Raw genomic sequence first — 18,967 nt, forward strand, 5'->3', positions numbered from 1 at the left:
AAGTTCACTTGAACTGAAAAACTGTGATAATTTAGAAAATTTGTGACTCATGAGTGGGTATGAAGCTACTTTGTTAACAAACTTGGAGAACTTATTCCTTTCTTTCATGCCAAGGTTAAGAAATGTGTGGGATGTGCCTCAAGGATCTTTCCACTCTGTGAACCTCAAATGCGTAACCATCAGTGGATGTCCTCAATTGAATGATATTACATGGCTGGTCTATGCTCAGAATCTTTAGATTCTTATGTTGAGTGACTTGGATGAGTTGAAAGATGTAATTTCTAATGGTCAAAATATATTAGCAAATACATTTTCCAGGTTAAATCTTTTGGAGTTGGGTTTTCTAAGGAATCTATCATGGATATGTGAGCATTATGTAAAATTCTCTCTTTTGGAAAGGATTACTGTGGTGGAGTGTCCAGAGTTGAAGAAGCTGTCATTCAACCGCAGTAGTGTGATCCCCCAGTCTTTGATGATTGAAGGAGAGGAGGAATGGTGCGAAATCCTAGAATGGGAAGATGATGCCACCAAATCTAATCTTGCTCCTCTTTCTTCAAGAATTTGATTTGTAATCTGGATAACTGTATTAGGTCTAATAGTGTGTAAGTGTGGCGCGTGTGTGTAACCTCTCCTGATCCTGGACGTGGTGCACCATTAGCCAGAAATACTCTCAGTCATACATTTAGGGTACGGGCATCATAAAGATTTTTGTTGCAGCTGAGGATCACATCCTGAAGGAGCTGTTGTTTGGTTGTTTCACGGATACTTCTATTTCAGTATGTTATTAGCTGTTGGTATGTTCTTTCTTGCTGTTGAAGAAGACTTAGAAGTTGCTGTTTGTGGTTAATCCACCTGTTTAACTCTGGGAGAAGGTCTTTGGATCTGGTAATCTTTCTATTGTTTTTTGTTGCTTATGGTAGTTGATAACAATACTTGCTCGCATATGATTGCTTGACCTTGGAAGGATTGAGGTTTGGGTGTATGGTGTTGGCTGGTTTGGTACAGGTGCTTCTGTTTTCAGGACGTATTCTTCTTGCCTTCCTGAACTCTATATGTAGCAATCCTAAAGCCATGCTCAATGCTTAATTCTGATATTAAGACTGTACTTTGTCAAATTCAATTTACTATTGTTTCTCTGATTTTTCAGTTATAGCTCAGTGGTTTTATTACTAGAAACTTCAATTAAGCACTTCATTGAATTTGATTCTGGTTTTACCACATTGCATGGGTTGCAAAATTCCATCAAACCATATTGTTTGATCCGAATCACTATATATCTGATTATATTTTGGGATATTTTGATTTTGGATCACATAAAAATGATCAGAATTGCGTTTGGGTCGGTTAAAAAACTAATTAAAATTTGAAATGACAAAATAGTATTAAGTTTTAAATTTATTTACTAACTCTACCTACCATTTCCGTTTGTCACACTTGCGGTTAAAATCTTCCATGAACAAAGGGCTGAGATAAACACGAGTAAATTTTTGATGGGGGTATTATGTCGATGTGCCATTTGTCTTGCTTGTTAACTGTTTCTAACCGAACTCAACTTCTCATCTTTCAAAAAAAAAGGGCATTTTCGGTATTCACCTCTACTTCTCTTCCCCACCTCCATATTTCTCACCCATCTTTCATTACCACAACTCCTGCTAATCTATTTCCACGTCTGTATTCCACGGTTCAAGTCTTGTTCATTGAGAGATCAAAAATCAGTCAACAGTACAATCATAAAGTGGGTTTGAAATGCAGTAGCACATTTTGAATCATAGTTTATTATGATCATCAAGTTTTAGGGTTCGATTTGTGAAGTAGAAATATATTCGTTATGATTGACCGGGGGCCAATTTTCTAAACATAAACAAATATGGGTTTGATTCAAATTTGTTGAATTTCTAGGATTTTGGATTGGATTCTGTAAACCCTTGAATGGGGTTGAACGTGATTTGGGTCCTTGATTTAGATTCTGTAAAAGATACTATGATCTTTAGTAAACCCTTGATGGGGTTAACCATGATTTTTTGATCCTAGGGCTATGTGTACAAACATGTATATCATTCCGCGTTTGCCTTAAAGATATGTGCAAGAGCTATGTGTACAAACATATCAAACCACATGAAGTCATCATCAATATTACCATGAACCCACACTCCAAAATTACCTGTGTTTGGAGCACAAGAGCTAACTGTTCTTCTACACGATCTAGTCTTTGCTTCGTTTGACAAAGTTCAGCTTCCACTCTCAATCTTGCCTCTCTTTCCTCCTGCATCTTTGGTCGCGCGGTATGGAAGTAAGATCCTTGTGAAACGAACTTTCCCATCTCTCTAACATTTCCAGACTGTTCAGCAGTCCCTAAAGCAAGTGTTAGAATATCATTGCTGCCACTTGTGACCAGGGAACCTTCTTCCACCTGTTCGGTCAACTTGTCCTACAATTTAAGAGAGAGAAAAAATCCATATAGAAACGATACCAGCGAGAGTTGGGGTCCTTTGTAACCAACGAGGCAATAAATGAATCGACATAGAGATTTGTACTTCATTGTTTTATCTTACAATTGTTTCAACTCTTTCCTTGGTCGCATCATGTGGAATGTTCCCGTTTTTATCTTCCCTAGCTTTCTTCCATAAGATGCTCCTATCCAATCCATCAGAAGAAAGCTCTCCTTTTTTTTTCTGCTAGCAACAAAGACACATTAAATTAGGAACAACGATGTCTAAAAAATTTAAGTAGCCCCATCTTACATACCAATTGTTCCATAAGATGCTCCTATCCAAGCCATATGCAGTGACAAAACAACATTAAAATCGAAAGCAATTACAACATAGAGCATGCAAGTAAGTTACAATCCAGGGTTGGCATATCTTCTTCACTATCGTCATGTATGACTGGATGTTCAAACTCCATGCTTGTTGTATTTGATATAACACAAGCAAGTTGGTCACTGACCAATGAATATAAAAGGATAACAAACAAAGACATAAATGATAAATCTATTTAGCTAATCGAGCAATCAGAAACAAAAACAATCATAAGTAATAAATATTCCAGATGGAAAACATAGAAACTGAATGAGCCTAAGGAGAATACATGGGTCTAGTATATCATACTTTTATATAAGCAAGTCAGGGTGACTTTCCCAACAGTTGTTTCAAGCAGCAATTACATCCTCCAAATAGGGAAAAAAATGTAACTAACCTAGTAAGGGCGCATAGTTTTTCCACCTAAATATCCTAATCATGAACAAATGATGACCCTATTTTCTGCATCTTAATCATGTTAATTTTCAGCATCATACAAAAAGGAAAAAGAGGAGAGTCAGGGGTCTAGTTATTAGTACATGGAGTCTAAATGAGAATACAGGGGTCTAGTTATTAGTTACGCTACCTCTCTTTGAATTCTCCCAGGCATGTACATCTACCACTCAAATTCTACCTTAACCGCAGAACAAACCAAACCGCAAGATTCATAGCAGCGCAAATGCGCAATAAAAAAACAAAATAACAGAACAGCGTTGTAATATTTAAACAAGCAACACCATGATAATTACTAACTTATACCAGATTAGGGAACCAACCTTTGACAGTTCCACAGGTTTCGCCCCAAGTCCAACCTCTGTCACAGCCTTTCTAATTTTGTCCTCCCCCCAGCTTCATAAAGGAAACAAAAGGAAATTCATTTAATTCAAACTAGAAAGTAGAAAGGTACAAATCATATTTAATTGCTAATCTTGAAATCTAAAAATTGTTCACAAGAAGGACAAAGAAAAAGATAAACTTGGAAACAACTGAAACTATTGAATGTGGGTACAACGTATACCAATCTTATCTAAGCTTTATATAAATGTGTGGGTACAGCTTACACCAATCTTAGAAACTATTACAACAACGGGATTGAAAAGTCGTTTAATTTTACAAAAAATAAAAGTCAAAGTTCTGGCGGTGGACGACGTTAATTGTGAGCTATAGTGAACATACTTTAATTGGCTTGGGGATGTTAAAACTAAGTAGATTTTACAAGTACTCCTCCTTTTGGATTATACATGGAGTTCCAGCAAAGGCTAAGTGACAAAATGAGCTACAGTTGGCCACCTATTCAACCATATTTTGTTTGTGGATGGTTACAACAGTATCGTGCAAGCTGTACACACACGTTTATATTTATATAAAATCCACAAGTAGACACGGGAAAACATGCATCAAATTCCCAAACTGTGACTAGATAACAATATGTATCAAAATATCTGGTTAGTAACGTAGTTAGACTACCTTCCTTCTTAGCATCATTTCAAACTGGTCCTCCAAAACATCATCTTAACCAAACTAATTATGCACTCCTTAGATTTGGGATGGAGCAGACAATTTTACTTTTCAATGGCATTCAACAAGATAGCTTTGAGATAAGGCATAACAAACATCATAATATTATTGCAATTGCTCCTAAAAAAAAAAGAAAAGACTACAATGGTGAAACAGGACAGTGAAGTTTTTTGATATCTACTTTACAACATCATCTGTAATTTACAAACAAAATGAAAAGAGAAACTGAGAAAGTTAACTGAACTGAAGAAGCTAAGGTTACAATACTTACTACCCACAGCTCATCATCACAACCTTTCTAGATTCTACTTCCTCAAAAAGCTATCCAGACAACTACTTAACACTCAATGTCAGCCTACTCATATTCTCTCTTAAATTTTCTTATATACCCTAGTAGCTGTCAGGAAAAAAAAAATTACACACAAGGGATCCAAAAGAGTACTATCTCTGAATTCTCAATAACTGATCATAGTACTCCACTGATTTCAACTAATTTCCAAAAGAAAAAACACTTGAAACAGGAAATATCAAATCGATCTCTATAAACTAACCAATCTACTAAGTAAAAGTAAGAAAACAACTAATCTAAATCAGAACCAAACATGCAATCAAAATTTTTAAAGCAAACCTAAATCAAATCAGTTTCAAGTGAATTTCAAGCTAATACCAAATCAAACTTCACCGATTTCCAAGCAATATCTGACTCCAGGTTTAGATCGCGTACGCCTGCATACAAACCATATTGAAATCAAAATCAACCCTAATTTCAAATCTCAAGTACAAAATCAACTCGAACAAAAGAGGAACCAGTTGAATCCTACCTGAATCCAAAACGATTTCTACAGACGGAGAAAGTTTTGAGATCGTTCCTTAAATTTTCTAGGATTGAGAAAAATCGGGAGCAGCTCTGGAGTGAAAATGAGGAAAGACTGAGAATTCGAGGAGTAGAGAATAGAATCTTTGGACCCCCAAAAATAAAGTGGGCATTCTTTTTTTTTTCCCTGCTCACCGCAATTCTTTTTTAAAACATTTCAGAAGACTGATTTTTTATCACAAAATAGAACTGAAAGTGGTGAAATACGCACACTTTCAAAAATGTATGAGCAGGTCTTCATATCTAAGCGTCCACGTTGGGCGACTAAACCCAAATATTTGATCTTTTAAACAGACATAGTGGAACGTACTATCGATCAAATTTTGATCGACGACTAAAACCCAGAGTATATTTGGTCTGGGACCAAGACTAAACCCAAATATAGTCGAGGGTTGGTATAATCCACGCCCCATCACCAGGCGGTTATATAATTTACGTCCCACACCAGGCGTACGTAAAGTCCCCGCACCACATCAGGCATACGTAAAGTCTATGCTCCATATGGGGCGTACGCAAAGTCTACGCCCCATTTTTTTCTTTTTTTAATTTTGTATGGGGCGGGCATTATACCCTCGCCCCATTCTTTGTTTTCCAAAACAACTTTAGTGGGGCGGGCTTTATACCTCCGCCCCACTTCTTTCTCTTTTTTTTTCAGAATCTCCTCAATCAGGCGGACGTATAGCCCACGCCCCACACTAAGCGAATATATAGTGTACGCTCGATCAAATTTAGTCTTCCACCCGTAACGTCACACACTTTACTAAACTCAAATTTGATCATTTTTTTTGGTCTTTGATCTTTGGTTATACTCGCACCATTGCAGTTGCTCCAAGATCACAAACACTATAATAATATTAATGGTCTTTTTAAGTTTTGGTCTTAAAAAGACCACAAGAGTTCATACTTTTTGGTAGTGAAAATTTGAATTTTCCAAAGTTTAAATTTCCTATAACATGGGACGATAAATTTCCAATTTCTTCATCTTGATTAAATCTTTTAGCCGAGGGAGGGACATGAGGTGACCAAACTGATTTTTGAAGAATCTGAAATCTTTGCAAACAATGATTATATCTCATACGGAACTGATACGGAAAATGGGTCATTTGTCCAAATATTTTTAAAACATGGTTCAAATGGACGAGTAAAAATTAGTATGGATGAAATGGACAAAAAAGGTTTAGCAAGGATGAAACTGGATGCATCCTGTGTAAATTAAAAAATAAGAAAAAATATTTGAAAATTGGCAGGATGAAACTGTTTACATCCTGGCTATTTTTACATTTTTTTCCATTTAAACAGTATCAAAATCTAAGTGTTTTTTTCACCCAGAAATTATTGATTTTGATCTTTTTTTAACCAATAACCGATACCTATGGTTTGCTTTTTCTAACCAAAAAGGCAAAGAAGAGCTTATGGTAGAGATACCTAGTACTCGAAGAGCCTTTTTGAAGTTGTTTGTTCAAATTCTCCTCTTTTATTGATTCTTTTAGATGATATTGATACCAAGACTTGAACCCACACCTTTTCGATAAGCTCTTTCAGTTGTTCCATTGCAGTTATTTTAAGTTGAACGATCAAGTAGATTAGAATCATCCTTGTTATTTATCTTCTACTGTCCAAGTAATTTCGCTTCCATTTTAGACGACCCCTTAACTAAACTGGGTCATGAAATAACCTTTACCAGAGTTTGTCGTAGGCATATATCTTTCTTATCTTACTCAAAACAACTCGTGACAATCATTTTTGTATACTGCACATAATAGTTTGTACCAACCACACGGTGTACAACCGAACGACTCATAGATCACCCTGCCAAATCTAAAAGTATCACAGAGCATTTTCGAGTCATGTGGTAATTTTTAAGTCATGGCGCAGTGGGTAGTGCTGGTAGGTCTGCCAATCTATAGAAGTTAAGGAAAACTCTTACTATCTTAATTACATGTTCCTCAAGTGTAGCAAGAGGCAAGCTTCTTACGTCTAAGAGTTAAGTTAGGAAACCTACACTTACCGGAAATATAATCCTCGTTCTTGTAAGAAAAGTAATGTGCATAAATAGCTCATGAGAGAACCAAAAAAAAAAAAAGATATTTCTTCTTGACGGTAATATAAAATTGCAACCTCGTTCAAACTTGTTCGTTATCCAAGTGATTCGGTGTGGCTTACTTGGAACGCAAGTTTTTCTTCAAGTCTTGTCTAGATAAACCCTAATCAAGTAAATTCTTACAATGGATAACATACAAGAAGAACACCAGAATGTTGAAGAAAATAAAGTGAAAGAGTTCACTTGTCAAATTTGTTACAAAAACTTTCCTATGTCATGGAAATTCAAGAACATCTGCAAGAAAAACACCGACAACAGCAATGCGATGCGATATTGTGAACGCATATCTCAACATCATTTTTGCAAGGAATGTATTAAAGATTATATAGAATACAAAGTTGTGAAAGACAAGTCGAAAATTGTCATATACCCATTGTAACTTCAACCTAGACCATCGACACTGCTGTTCCATGATCGAGCCAGCACTTTACTTTAGTTGGTGTCACTTGCTTACTGAGCCATATCATGGAATCTATGCTATTGGGTTGTCGTCGTTATTCTTCGCTGGGTCTATTATAATAATGGCCATATTGAGTAGAAACTGACCGAGTTTATGAACAACATAAAGTTCTGCAACTTATGAAGGATGGTTTCCTCTGATGAAGAAATTTAGTTTAGGCAAACTAAAGTTCTATTTTTGTTCTTTTACTCTGAAAGCTTTAGGTGGAATCTTTTGAGTTTACTTCTATTTTAATAATTGTTTTCACCTACCGGAATCGTTTCAGTTTACTTGTTCTATTTTGTTATTTTCTTTTCTACTATTTTGTTCTTCTTTTTATGTTGCTGAACTTGTCCATCTATAAAGAAATTGGTGAAAAGTAATGGTTTACAACGATTTTGATGTTCCTATTGGATATCTGATTTCTATCTATTTAGGAATCATTAACAGCAAGACCATCAAGACCTGTTGCTTGGGTGCACAATGTAAGAGAATTGCGCACACACATCAAAGATGTTTCTGTGAGATGCCCTAAATCTATGTTGTGATTCAAAGATATCATGAGACTCAAATTTCACTTTGCGACTCAAAGTTTATACTACCTCCGTTTCTGAAAAAGTGGTACTTTCACTTTTTCATTTTAACCTAAAACTAGACCAAATTGAAAAAGTAAAAATAATACTTTCCCAAAAACGGAAGGAATATCAAAGATGACTTGCACTCCAACACAACATATAATTATTAGAATAGGTAGAGTTAGAGTTAGTTTTCTCGACCCAATTCACTTTAGTAACTGGAATGATCAAGTAATGTGTATTATGCTGTAAAATGTTGTAAAACAGTATTGCTTCTTTGTGCGTAAAATATGCTTTTCTTGTATTGCTTGACCATTTCTGATCGACCATTTTGCCAGGATGAAGTCTGTCACTGTTCACCAATATGCAGGGTAATTTAGTATTGAAAGTCCATGTAAATTTTTAACTAGTCTGAGAAAGAGGTATGACAGTAGACAACTTACTCTGTAGTGGGTTTCTTAGTATCTTTTGTCTCTTGTTTGTGCAAAATTTCTAAACATTTGTGCTGGGTTTGATTTAGACTAGCTTTATTGCTCGCAGTCATGCGTTATCTCTTTTTTATGCAAAATTTCTAAAAAGCATAGCTTTATGGCTCGCAGTTATACGCTTCACAAGTCTTCCTGTTGTAATGCCTTCGCTATGGTAATTATATCAAGAGGACATGTGAAAGCGCATAACTATTTTCCACAAAGACCAAGAGATTGTGGGGATTCGAACATCTGAACCTCTTTAACGGTATATCAGTCCCCTGACCAGCTAAGCAATTGTTAATTGCTGTTATTTCTTGGTAAACCTCACGTTTCATGTAATTATTCCCAAGGATTCCCTACCTAAATCCCACTCATTAACTCTAAAGATCTCATCCATCAATTGTTGTTAATGTAAAATTTTCATTTAAACATTTCCTCAAACAAATAAAATCTTGGCTGAAAGTTCGTTTCTACCACTTGCATTATTTTGTGGCATACAGGATACAAAGTACATCTTCCTCACTTGCAAAATTAAAAACTCATTGACCCTCCCGATTCCTCTAAGACCATTAAATTTATGGATTTTGTTGATAACAAGTTCTCTCTTTACTAAATCTGATGAATTTTGCTTCTTCACGATTTTGTAGATTGAACTGATGAACTATTAGTTTTTTTTCTTCTCTCCGAGTTTCTTCCTTTTGACATCGGAAATCTTACAAGACTTTTATACTCAGATGCTAGCTAGTCGTAACAAATTCACTGTAGTAATAACTGAACTGTTTGGAAATTTGGTACAAACTCAGAAAACTCGATCTTTCTTGCAACTTACTGGAAGGACCTGTACTTAGGAAATAGGAAAAATGCAGTCATACTAAATACTCTTTCTGATAACCTCTGGTGTTTTTCCAATCAACCACTTTCATTAATGCCAAGTCCAACAAGCCCTTTATTTTAACAAAGTCTGCTTCTGTGGTTGTGGATTCTTTTATATTTATACAAAAGTTGGAATTTCCTTTTGTGAAAAATAGTAGAACCTCCCTATTATATGGGTTAAATATATAGAAGCTCCACTAAATGGATCATCCATTGTCAATTCAAAATGATATTACTAGGCCCAAAAAATCAAATTTTCTTTAGATCTGGTCCATAATTAATTATTAGGAATTTTAATAATGACAACACTGCCCTTTAGTATTTATATCATTAGATATTTTCTTTTTCGGTTCATTTTCTTTTTCACTTTCTCTCTCTCGGATGAAGAAACATGCGGGAAGATGCAATTTCCGATTGAAAATTTCAGTGAAAAATGATTTTCAAAACCTAGATCCTGATTATCTGAATGTCAATTCAACATCAACATCACTTGTTCTTTGGAGATTCAACGAAAATCGATGGAAAATGAATGATAATCAGCAGCAGCAGCAAATGAATATGAAGATTCGCATACGAAATCAAATTAAACAGATAAGCTTCGTTTTAACTTTAACGTTTCAATTCAATAAGTAGATTTGTTTTGAATTTTGGTAGAAAAACTTAATTTAAATTTTCAGATCTGTTCTTCGTCAAAATCATTTTAACTCTCAATTTCAAGTTGCGATCTAAAAACTGATTAGAGATTCGATATCAACGACTCATCATCTCTATTACCCGTAGATTTAATTTGAATTTCATTCGCTTTTAATTTTTGATTTCACATGTTCTTGGTAGATATGAAATGGAAGTTGTTTTCGCTTTTGATGTTGGGAAACGGCATCCAGCAAGGGACGTTTTGGTGAAGTTCTCCAGAAATAAAAAAACGAAGAACTGAAGCTATTACTGACCATTTTCATGGGAATATATGAAGGAGATTGCAGTAGTGATGGTGTTTTTGAATGATTTTATGATTGTGTTAGAAATAATATGATAGTTGTTACCATCTTGGTTGCAGGAGTTGAGGAACCTATTAACTAAAAGGACGGACAGAGCTCATGTGTTAGAAATAATATGATAGTTGTTACCATGTCTCGGAATGTCACCATATCACTTTCTGTTTTTATTTTTGCAAACTTTTTGTTTCTCTAAGTGATTTGATGGGTCATTAACATCGAATTATTATTACTGCTAGGATGAAATAGAGTGATTGAGTTACTAAAAAAAAAAGACCAGACCAATTAGACCAACCGGTGTATATAAAAAAAATGAAAGGAAAAAAAAAATGACATTTGGATAGCAATATGTGTGTCTTATCCATGTCTCGTCGCCTAAACAAGCGTGGAATGCAGGATCCACGGGAATTACCATGTAATCCGCTGACAAGAAGCATGCGCTTGGATCCAAAAGATCTAATCATGTTGTCAATTCGAAAAAAAAAAAAAGTGAAAAAGAAAAAATGTTATTGTTGTTCTATTAATAAAATCGACTCCTGGTTCCCTTGTATATGCCAGTTGAGTTGATCTAGAATTAATATTGTCGACCGTTGGTTCCCTTGTATATGCCAGCTGTGTTGATATTAGAATTCAGACCAGTATCTCAATCCATTAGGATGCATAGGTTCATCTTGGTAGTGACCTTCAGACAGATATGGGAAACACCGTTCACTTAGTCAATATTCGCAAACATCTATCTCTATATCCATCTTCTTAATCTATTCATGTGTGATTGTGGTTAGTTAGATTCTGAGTATTGTGGTTTGTTCGACTTTCTTAGTAGAGATTTGTTTACATATATATTAATTTGGATTCGCATCAGGGTACCTCCTCATGTAGCCATTTTGGATTCGTTCATATATTTTTCACATGTAGATGGAGTTGAAAATATAGGTTTGTAGGTAGACCTCTTGTAAACCTTCACGAGACTATAACTCGTCCACTAGGGGTTCAAAGGCATGTTATTCATGTTAAGAGTAACCGTATCCTCAGCGACATGGAGTTGTTTGTATGTTTATAATTGTTTTGTTTGATTTGCTCGATGACTAGTAAAGTTTAAGTGTCGGGAATTTTTATAGGTCCCTAAACCACCTTGATATTTATCCATTGTTTATGCTTTCTTTGCTAAGTTTTCTTGTAAATTATGTATCTTATGTTTGTTTTTGAGTGTTTAGGTACTTTTGGAGTCGTTTGGAACAAAAGAAGAAGAAACGTCGCTTAAAAGGGCAAGGCGGATTATTTCTCATTATTTTATTTCATTTATTCATCTCGGTCTAAAAAGTATGTCGGCTTTAGTGATGCAAATTTATCTGTCTGAAAAGCATGACAACTTTAGTGATGAAGAGAAATTGAAGAGAAGAAGTGGATCTGAGAAGTAAGAGACGGCTGTTGTTGGTGGAAGAATTCGAGGAAGAAGAAAACGTTCATTTGAGCAAAAAGGGATAAATCATCATTTCGTATGTATGTGCTATTGGGAGCATAATGGAGGAAGAGGGGGCTGTCATTATTTGGTGGCCTTTCTACATGTCCTAGGTGCCTTTAGGAATTCCAATTCCTACACAAAATTCAGAGAAGAATTTCTTCTTATTATTACACATCTGAAATCGAGAAAGAATAGAGTAGTGATGATAGAGGCGCTACTGTCTGAGAGTGAAGTTGAAGATAGAGATGGAGATCCAAATGAATTCGTGATGAAGAACATAGTAGATTTAGGCACTGAGAAGATCATGGAAGGCTGGTTATCTGCTGCAAAAGAAGATGGTTTCTTTCTGTCAATTTGGGGAGAAATCAGATGGAGGATTTGGTGAAGATTAATGGAGATTTAGGGTTGGTAATTGATGAAAAAGATGAGGTTTCTGTTGAATTTATCTTTCATAGTAAGAAACTATAGAAATTGAGTCGAATCTATGATGGTCATCGAAGATAGGGTTTGAATCTGAGTTATGAGAAGAGATGGGTTATTGTGTTGTTGGTGGTTTTGAATCAGTGAAATGCAGGGAAGTGATAGCTTGGGTCTAGTGGAGTTCGAGACAAGGAATGAGAAATTGGCAAGAAGGGTTTGAGGTGGAAGTAATATGTGCAGTGCAGGAATGGAGACTGGTGGAGTTGTTGCTGTGGAGTTCATCTTGCTACTGTCTCAGTGGAGTGACTGAATTGGTGGTGTCCTTGAATTGCAGTTGGGATTAAGAAGCTACTACAACTGGTTTCTGAGATGCAGTGGTGAATGGGATAGCATATGAAGCAAATGTATAGATGTATGGTAGGATTGCAGGGGAGGACCTAATGAGAAAGGCCTGAGATATGGCCGGAAATGGAGCAGAAACAGAGATAACTTGGCTGAATTTCAGTTAGCCGAGTTGACTCACCGATCCAGTATCTTACTCTGATGAACTTGTGTTCTGATGTGTGGGCTTCTCTTTGTAGCAGAAACAACATTTAGCCTATGAGGTTGAATATGCCTGAGGTGGAGAAATCGGAAAATGGAGGAAAGTATAAAAGGAAAACTTGTATCTCTCTACAGAGATCTCTTTTGCTTCTACTTTTGTTCTAGGGTTTAGAAACATGAAAGCTTTTCTTTTTCTTCTTGTTATGAACTTCATGAACATGAGCTAGAATTTTATTATTGGTTTAAGGTTTGAGTTGGATTTCACATAACATGATTCTTTGATTCAATACATTAGTTTTGTCTCATATTTATCGTTCATGATTCTTTGAAAATATAGTTGTATGATTGACGTATTACAACATGATTGATTGTTTGTTTTGTCAAGTTGCAAATTGTTATAACTTGTAATCACATCTGTAGCTAATTTAGGATTTTTCATCGAGCGATAATCCTTGAACACAGGTAGCATAAATATGGTTATAGCTTGTAGTGATACATCCTTGTAATCATATGTGAACCATGACCTTTGTTTGAATTGTTTGCGCAATGTATTTCAATTGAATTGATTAGCCTAATTTCATGAATCTTAATGCTCCATAGGAATTGAACTTGATTAGCGCAATGCGTTAGGTTATTCTTTTGGTAGATTTCATACTTGCATCGTTTTACATGTATGTGTGATGAAATCAGGAAATTGCGGGATATTCTTTCGACTAGGTATCTTAGGGCTTTTGATAATGAGAGATTAAATATCAATTCTAGTTATTAAGACAAGATCATGTTAGTGAATGAAAACGAAATTCTTAACCAATATCTTTACATCTTGATTTGAGTGTTTGCTTTGCTTTATTTGTTTTTAAAATAACTTAGTTTATAAAAATCAGAAAATCCTCCCGTTGTTTTATGTAGGAAACCGAAACATATTGACAACCTAAGACCTCTCCGTGGGAACGATCCTTTCTTTCCCTTGCTATATTTTATATTTTGATTAGTGAGAAAGTAATTTATTTTTGACGCATACGACAGCAATCAAATCTCAGAAACAGTCTTTTTGAGAAATAATACTATAATTCCAGTGCTCCCAAAACAGTCCTTCTTATTGATTTTAAGTGTTTTCCTGGCAGGCTTTTTTTTTTTGCATTTTCCACTAGTGTTCATCTTCTTCATCATCCTCTACTTTTTCTTTCGGATTAATCCCTAACTTCACCACTAATGGACATTCATGTGGTTCTCCTGCTTCTGGTGTTTCTTCCGCACTGAATGAAATAGTTTGCTTTTGTCAATCCTTTAATGGTGATACCTTCGCAAGGTTAAAGATTTCTCTTCCATCATTGTCTCTCGCATGCACCCGACTTAAGATGTTTTCATGAAAGTCTTCTATATTCTTGAACGAATGTATAATCGAATTACAGTATAGGTTTTTCGCCTTCGCACCAACTTCAATTACATATGTATTCTTTCCTTTCTATGCACCATATGCATTTCCTCCTGGTGGTGGTGGTGGTAAATTTTGTGGCTGCTTTGCTAAGAAGTGGTCCAGTTTTCCTTGTTCAATTATTCGTAGTATGATTTTCCTCACGTTTCTACAATTACTTGTTGTGTGACCATGAAAGCGATGATATACACAGAATTCTTTGCTCCTTCTCCCAGGTGGTGGCTCATCTCCTACATTATGTGGTTCAGGAATTTCTTCCATTAATATAACAGCTTCCCAGATTTTTTCTACTATGGTATTCAACTTTGGCAAGTTTATCTGTTCCCAGACCACCTTTCCAGTTAACTCTTTGTCTTTTATTATAATATGGTTGTTGGCCTCCATAGCCTTCTGGTGAATTGTCCATTCTTTGAATCTTATTATTTCCTCCACGATTTTGAAATTGTTTTTCTTTGTATTCTCTTTCGAATTCTTCTTGATTTGCGCTACCCATGGATACCAGCTTTTGTTCTACTTCTGTAATATTCTTTCCTTGACTTCCTTGAGATGTACTCCCAACAGTATTTTTCATTCTTGGAAGTAAACTTGCATTCCAATTATTCCCATTAGGTATTCCAACTGGGTAAGACTCAATATCTCTCTGCTTCTCCTCAAGTGCTATATATTCCTCTTGAAATTCGCGCAGCTCTGACATTGTTATGGTGTCTTTTATCTTGAAGATCTGTGTATATAATAAATATGTTGGAAAGAGAGCATTGATAAAGGCTAGTATAAGATTTCGTTCATCTACCCGTCTTTCCATTTCACTACACATTGTTCTCCAACGCGGGGTTAGATGACGCAAACTCTCATTGATCCTTCTGCGAAGTACAAAGGCTGTCTCAATCCCTGGTCTTGACATATTATTACTGATATATTGTCCCAAAAAGACGTTCTCTAAATGACGAAATGATATAATGGTTCCTACTGGAAACCCTTCAAACCATTGCAAGTCTTCCCCTGTCAAGGTGGAAGGGAAATACTTACACAACATTGCATCATTCTCTTCCCATTGCAACAGAGATCGACTGTAAGCTTTTATGTGTTGTACTGCACATTTACTTCCATCAAATATACTTGTGAATACTGGTAAATTGCACTTAGGTGGTATTGTTGCACTTTGAATTTGCCTCGAAAAGGGTGTTTTTCCAGCTTCCTCTACTGCTTTTTCTAGCTGTCTCCTTCCGCCATTTCTTCGCGCACTCATCATTTCTCTTAGCTCTGCCATTTATCTAAGAATTTCTTCACTCATACTTTGATCTAAATCATGTCGCGTAGGTCTTTTAAATCTCGCTTGCCTCAACCTATTCTCATGATTATTCTGTAGCATGGCTTCTTGGATATCTCTTTCTTCATCTTCTTCTCTTCTTCGCCTACGCCTTTCTCTTTCATCTCTCATACGTTCACGAATAGCATTATTTCTTTCGTGCAATAGAATAACATTAATTCTTTCATCCTCTTCTTCGCGTGCATATTGATCTCTCAATATTTCTCTTCCGTGCAATAGAATTCTCCCTTGTTCTGGATCATTTTCTTCATCATTATCTGACTCATAATGTGTGCGATGTCGTTCGCCTACATTTTGACGTGTGTTGTTCCTTTGACCTTCTTGTCGGTGATGATGCTCACGTGGTTGCTTGTATCGATCATATTATATGCGTCTTTCCTCGCGTTGATCTTGTAAATTACCACCTACATGTCTCATCAATATTATCTAAAGATTGTTCTCGCCTAGCACCTCTTTGATTAGATTGACTTCGTCTTGATGAACTTCCGTTTGTCCTAGATCTTGATCGTGGAGAGCTTCTTGATCTATGTTCTTATAATCTGAGGTTCTCTTCTCTTAGATCTCCATTCTGACGTATCAAGTTCGCACGCTCTTCCTCTTCTCTTCGCTATTGTGGAATCAATCGTTGTCTAAGTTCTGCAATTGTCATTGTTTCTTCGTTTCCTTCAATCCTTCCTGCATCTCCAGTTCTTTGTTCCTCTTCTTCGGTAGAATTCGTTCGTGCGATATGAATACTCACTCGATCATAATCAATATCATTATTCTGCTCTTGTGTACGCTGAGGTCTAATTAGAGTTGCATTTTTTGATTTTCTCTTTCTCCTTCCTCTGGTTGTTCAGGAATTTCACATCTTCTTCTTTCAGCAATTCTTTTACTCCTCCTAGTTGTCGCTGTTTGTTCAACAGTAGATCTGATTCGTACCATCACCACTTTTCTGTATTAACAAATAAAAGACTACTTTAAAAAGAATTGAAAGGTTCTAATGATGAAAATCTCAATTGTTTTAAACAAAAATGTTAGATTTAAAATTCTGTAAACTTGATTTCTAAACGAGTTCACCAACAAGGTATATACTCATCCCCTGTTTCTAGCGCCAAATGTAGTTGCAGGAAATCCTACAACCACACTTGTATAAGAATCTGAGCAATATACTAAGAAATCATGGTGAAAATCATTCATTTACTCATTAAAATCTTAAGATGGATACAAGATAATACAAAGGTTTTACTTGCTCTCCAAATAAACTTTCTCTCTCCTAATTTCTTTTCTAACACACTCTAAGAGATCTCTCCATTACATGATAGCCCCTCCCTTTATATAGGGTACTAAATAGTGCATGACAGCTAATAGATCCCCTATTTTCGGAATCATCGTACAGTACAATCGCTCATGTACATTCCTTCAACTTCGTACAGATCTTCACACTTTATTCGTGATTATGCTGACATCATCAAATACGTCATATCAATTGTACTGTGTGCGATGATCTTCGCTTATATTACATGATCTTTACTTCGCATACATAACGAACGTGCGATATTTCACTCCTAACGATCCCGAAACTACGTCCTTAACAAAATATATCTCGTGTCCCAAAAATTGTCAAGTGAATCAAAATTTAACTTATAACTTAGATATTTTTTAAGTAATCCATACTTTGGACAGGGACCTCTAAATCGTCCCTTTACAAAAATCTATCACGTGATCCAAGACTGGTTATCTGTAGTGCCACAAAAATCTGCTAATTTAATCAAAATTGCCCGGTGACATATATATAGTATGCGTCGCTCATGACTAGAGATCTCCCACCTTTGTGAGCTTAATGTGCCACTTGCACTAAAATTTGCTAATCAACCCATAATTGGTTTCATCATGCATGCTTTTCGTGCCACTTTCTTTCGAGTTATAAGAAAAAAGCGATTGAGCTTTTAACTGAGAGAGCGATGGAGTAACTCAAACTCCTTACTCGATTTGCATATACAAACTTTTAGTGATCTTCCCTGCTGGAAAACAACTCACATGAGAGTTGGAGTGGACGAATATACATTTACTTCCTTGAACAACCCATATTCTAAAAATGTGCCATGGTTGTTTTCAGTGGGTTCATTGAATTTGGAGTGGTGCTGGTAGTAGAAAGATCACAGGTGAGAAAATGAAGCTTATTACAGCAACTACTTGAGCACCACCCCAAATACTGTTGGGGTCAAGAAAGAGACGTTGTGAATGAGGATGCCGGCAAGTGAAAACATATCTCCTGGTCCCCGTCTTAGGCTTGGACTTGACTCACTTCTACGTGATAGGTAAGTAAAAAATCTATCCATCTATTCTATTATATTATATAAAGGGAATAGACGAACAGTTTTAGGAAGCTGTAAATTTCATTTGGACACTTTTACCCCTACTCTGTGCCGATGCAAGTGATGAGGAATAAATAATATGAGGGTATAATAGTCAAACGCGAAGAAAATTAGCCTTTCTATATACTACCCACTCTTTTACTGGAGGTTCGTGGGATCAAGTTTAAGCACATGCCGAATACAAGTAACTATTATAAAGGGAACAGTGTTTTGAAGCTGCAATTTTCATGCGGACCATTTTGCCCTTATTCTATGCTGATAAAAGTGATGAGAAATAAATAATATAAGTGTATGATAGTAATTTGATCAAAGTTAGAAATATCAAAAATTAGTTTGGTATACAATTTAGTATGACAATTAATTGCCAAAAAGCTTATGAATCAACGTCATTTCATGCTTCAAAGAAAAACGGAAAAAGGGTCATTTGTCCAAATATTTTTAAAATCACAAAATTAGTTAAAAAGACCAAAATCAACAATTTTTGGGTAAAAAAGATATTTAGATTTTGATACTGTTTAAATGAACAAAAACGTAAAAATAGCCAGGATGTGAACAGTTTTATCCTAACCATTTTTAAAAACTTTTTCTTATTTTCAATTTACATCAGGATGAATCCAGTTTCATCCTTGCTATTTTTTTTGGTGTCCATTTCACTTATAATAATTTTTACTCGTCCATTTGAACCATGTTTTAAAAATATTTGGACAAATGACTCATTTTTCGTTTTAAAATATGGTTATAATGGACGGATATAAATTATTACGGGTAAAATGGACAAAAAAA

At 35.6% G+C, this 18,967-nt stretch overlaps 1 long non-coding RNA gene across 1 annotated transcript; it reads right to left on the reverse strand.

Moving 5' to 3' along the window:
* Positions 1-1,964: 1,964 nt before the first annotated feature.
* On the reverse strand, positions 1,965-5,339 carry LOC113330231. Its single transcript, XR_003350115.1, has 5 exons — positions 5,138-5,339; positions 4,984-5,042; positions 3,575-3,647; positions 2,553-2,672; positions 1,965-2,428 (listed from the first exon to the last, which is right to left on the reverse strand). It is a non-coding gene; the product is annotated as an uncharacterized LOC113330231 (long non-coding RNA).
* Positions 5,340-18,967: the final 13,628 nt, after the last annotated feature.

The sequence above is a fragment of the Papaver somniferum genome, unplaced genomic scaffold, assembly GCF_003573695.1.
Source record: "Papaver somniferum cultivar HN1 unplaced genomic scaffold, ASM357369v1 unplaced-scaffold_117, whole genome shotgun sequence".
NCBI classification, from domain to species: domain Eukaryota; kingdom Viridiplantae; phylum Streptophyta; class Magnoliopsida; order Ranunculales; family Papaveraceae; genus Papaver; species Papaver somniferum.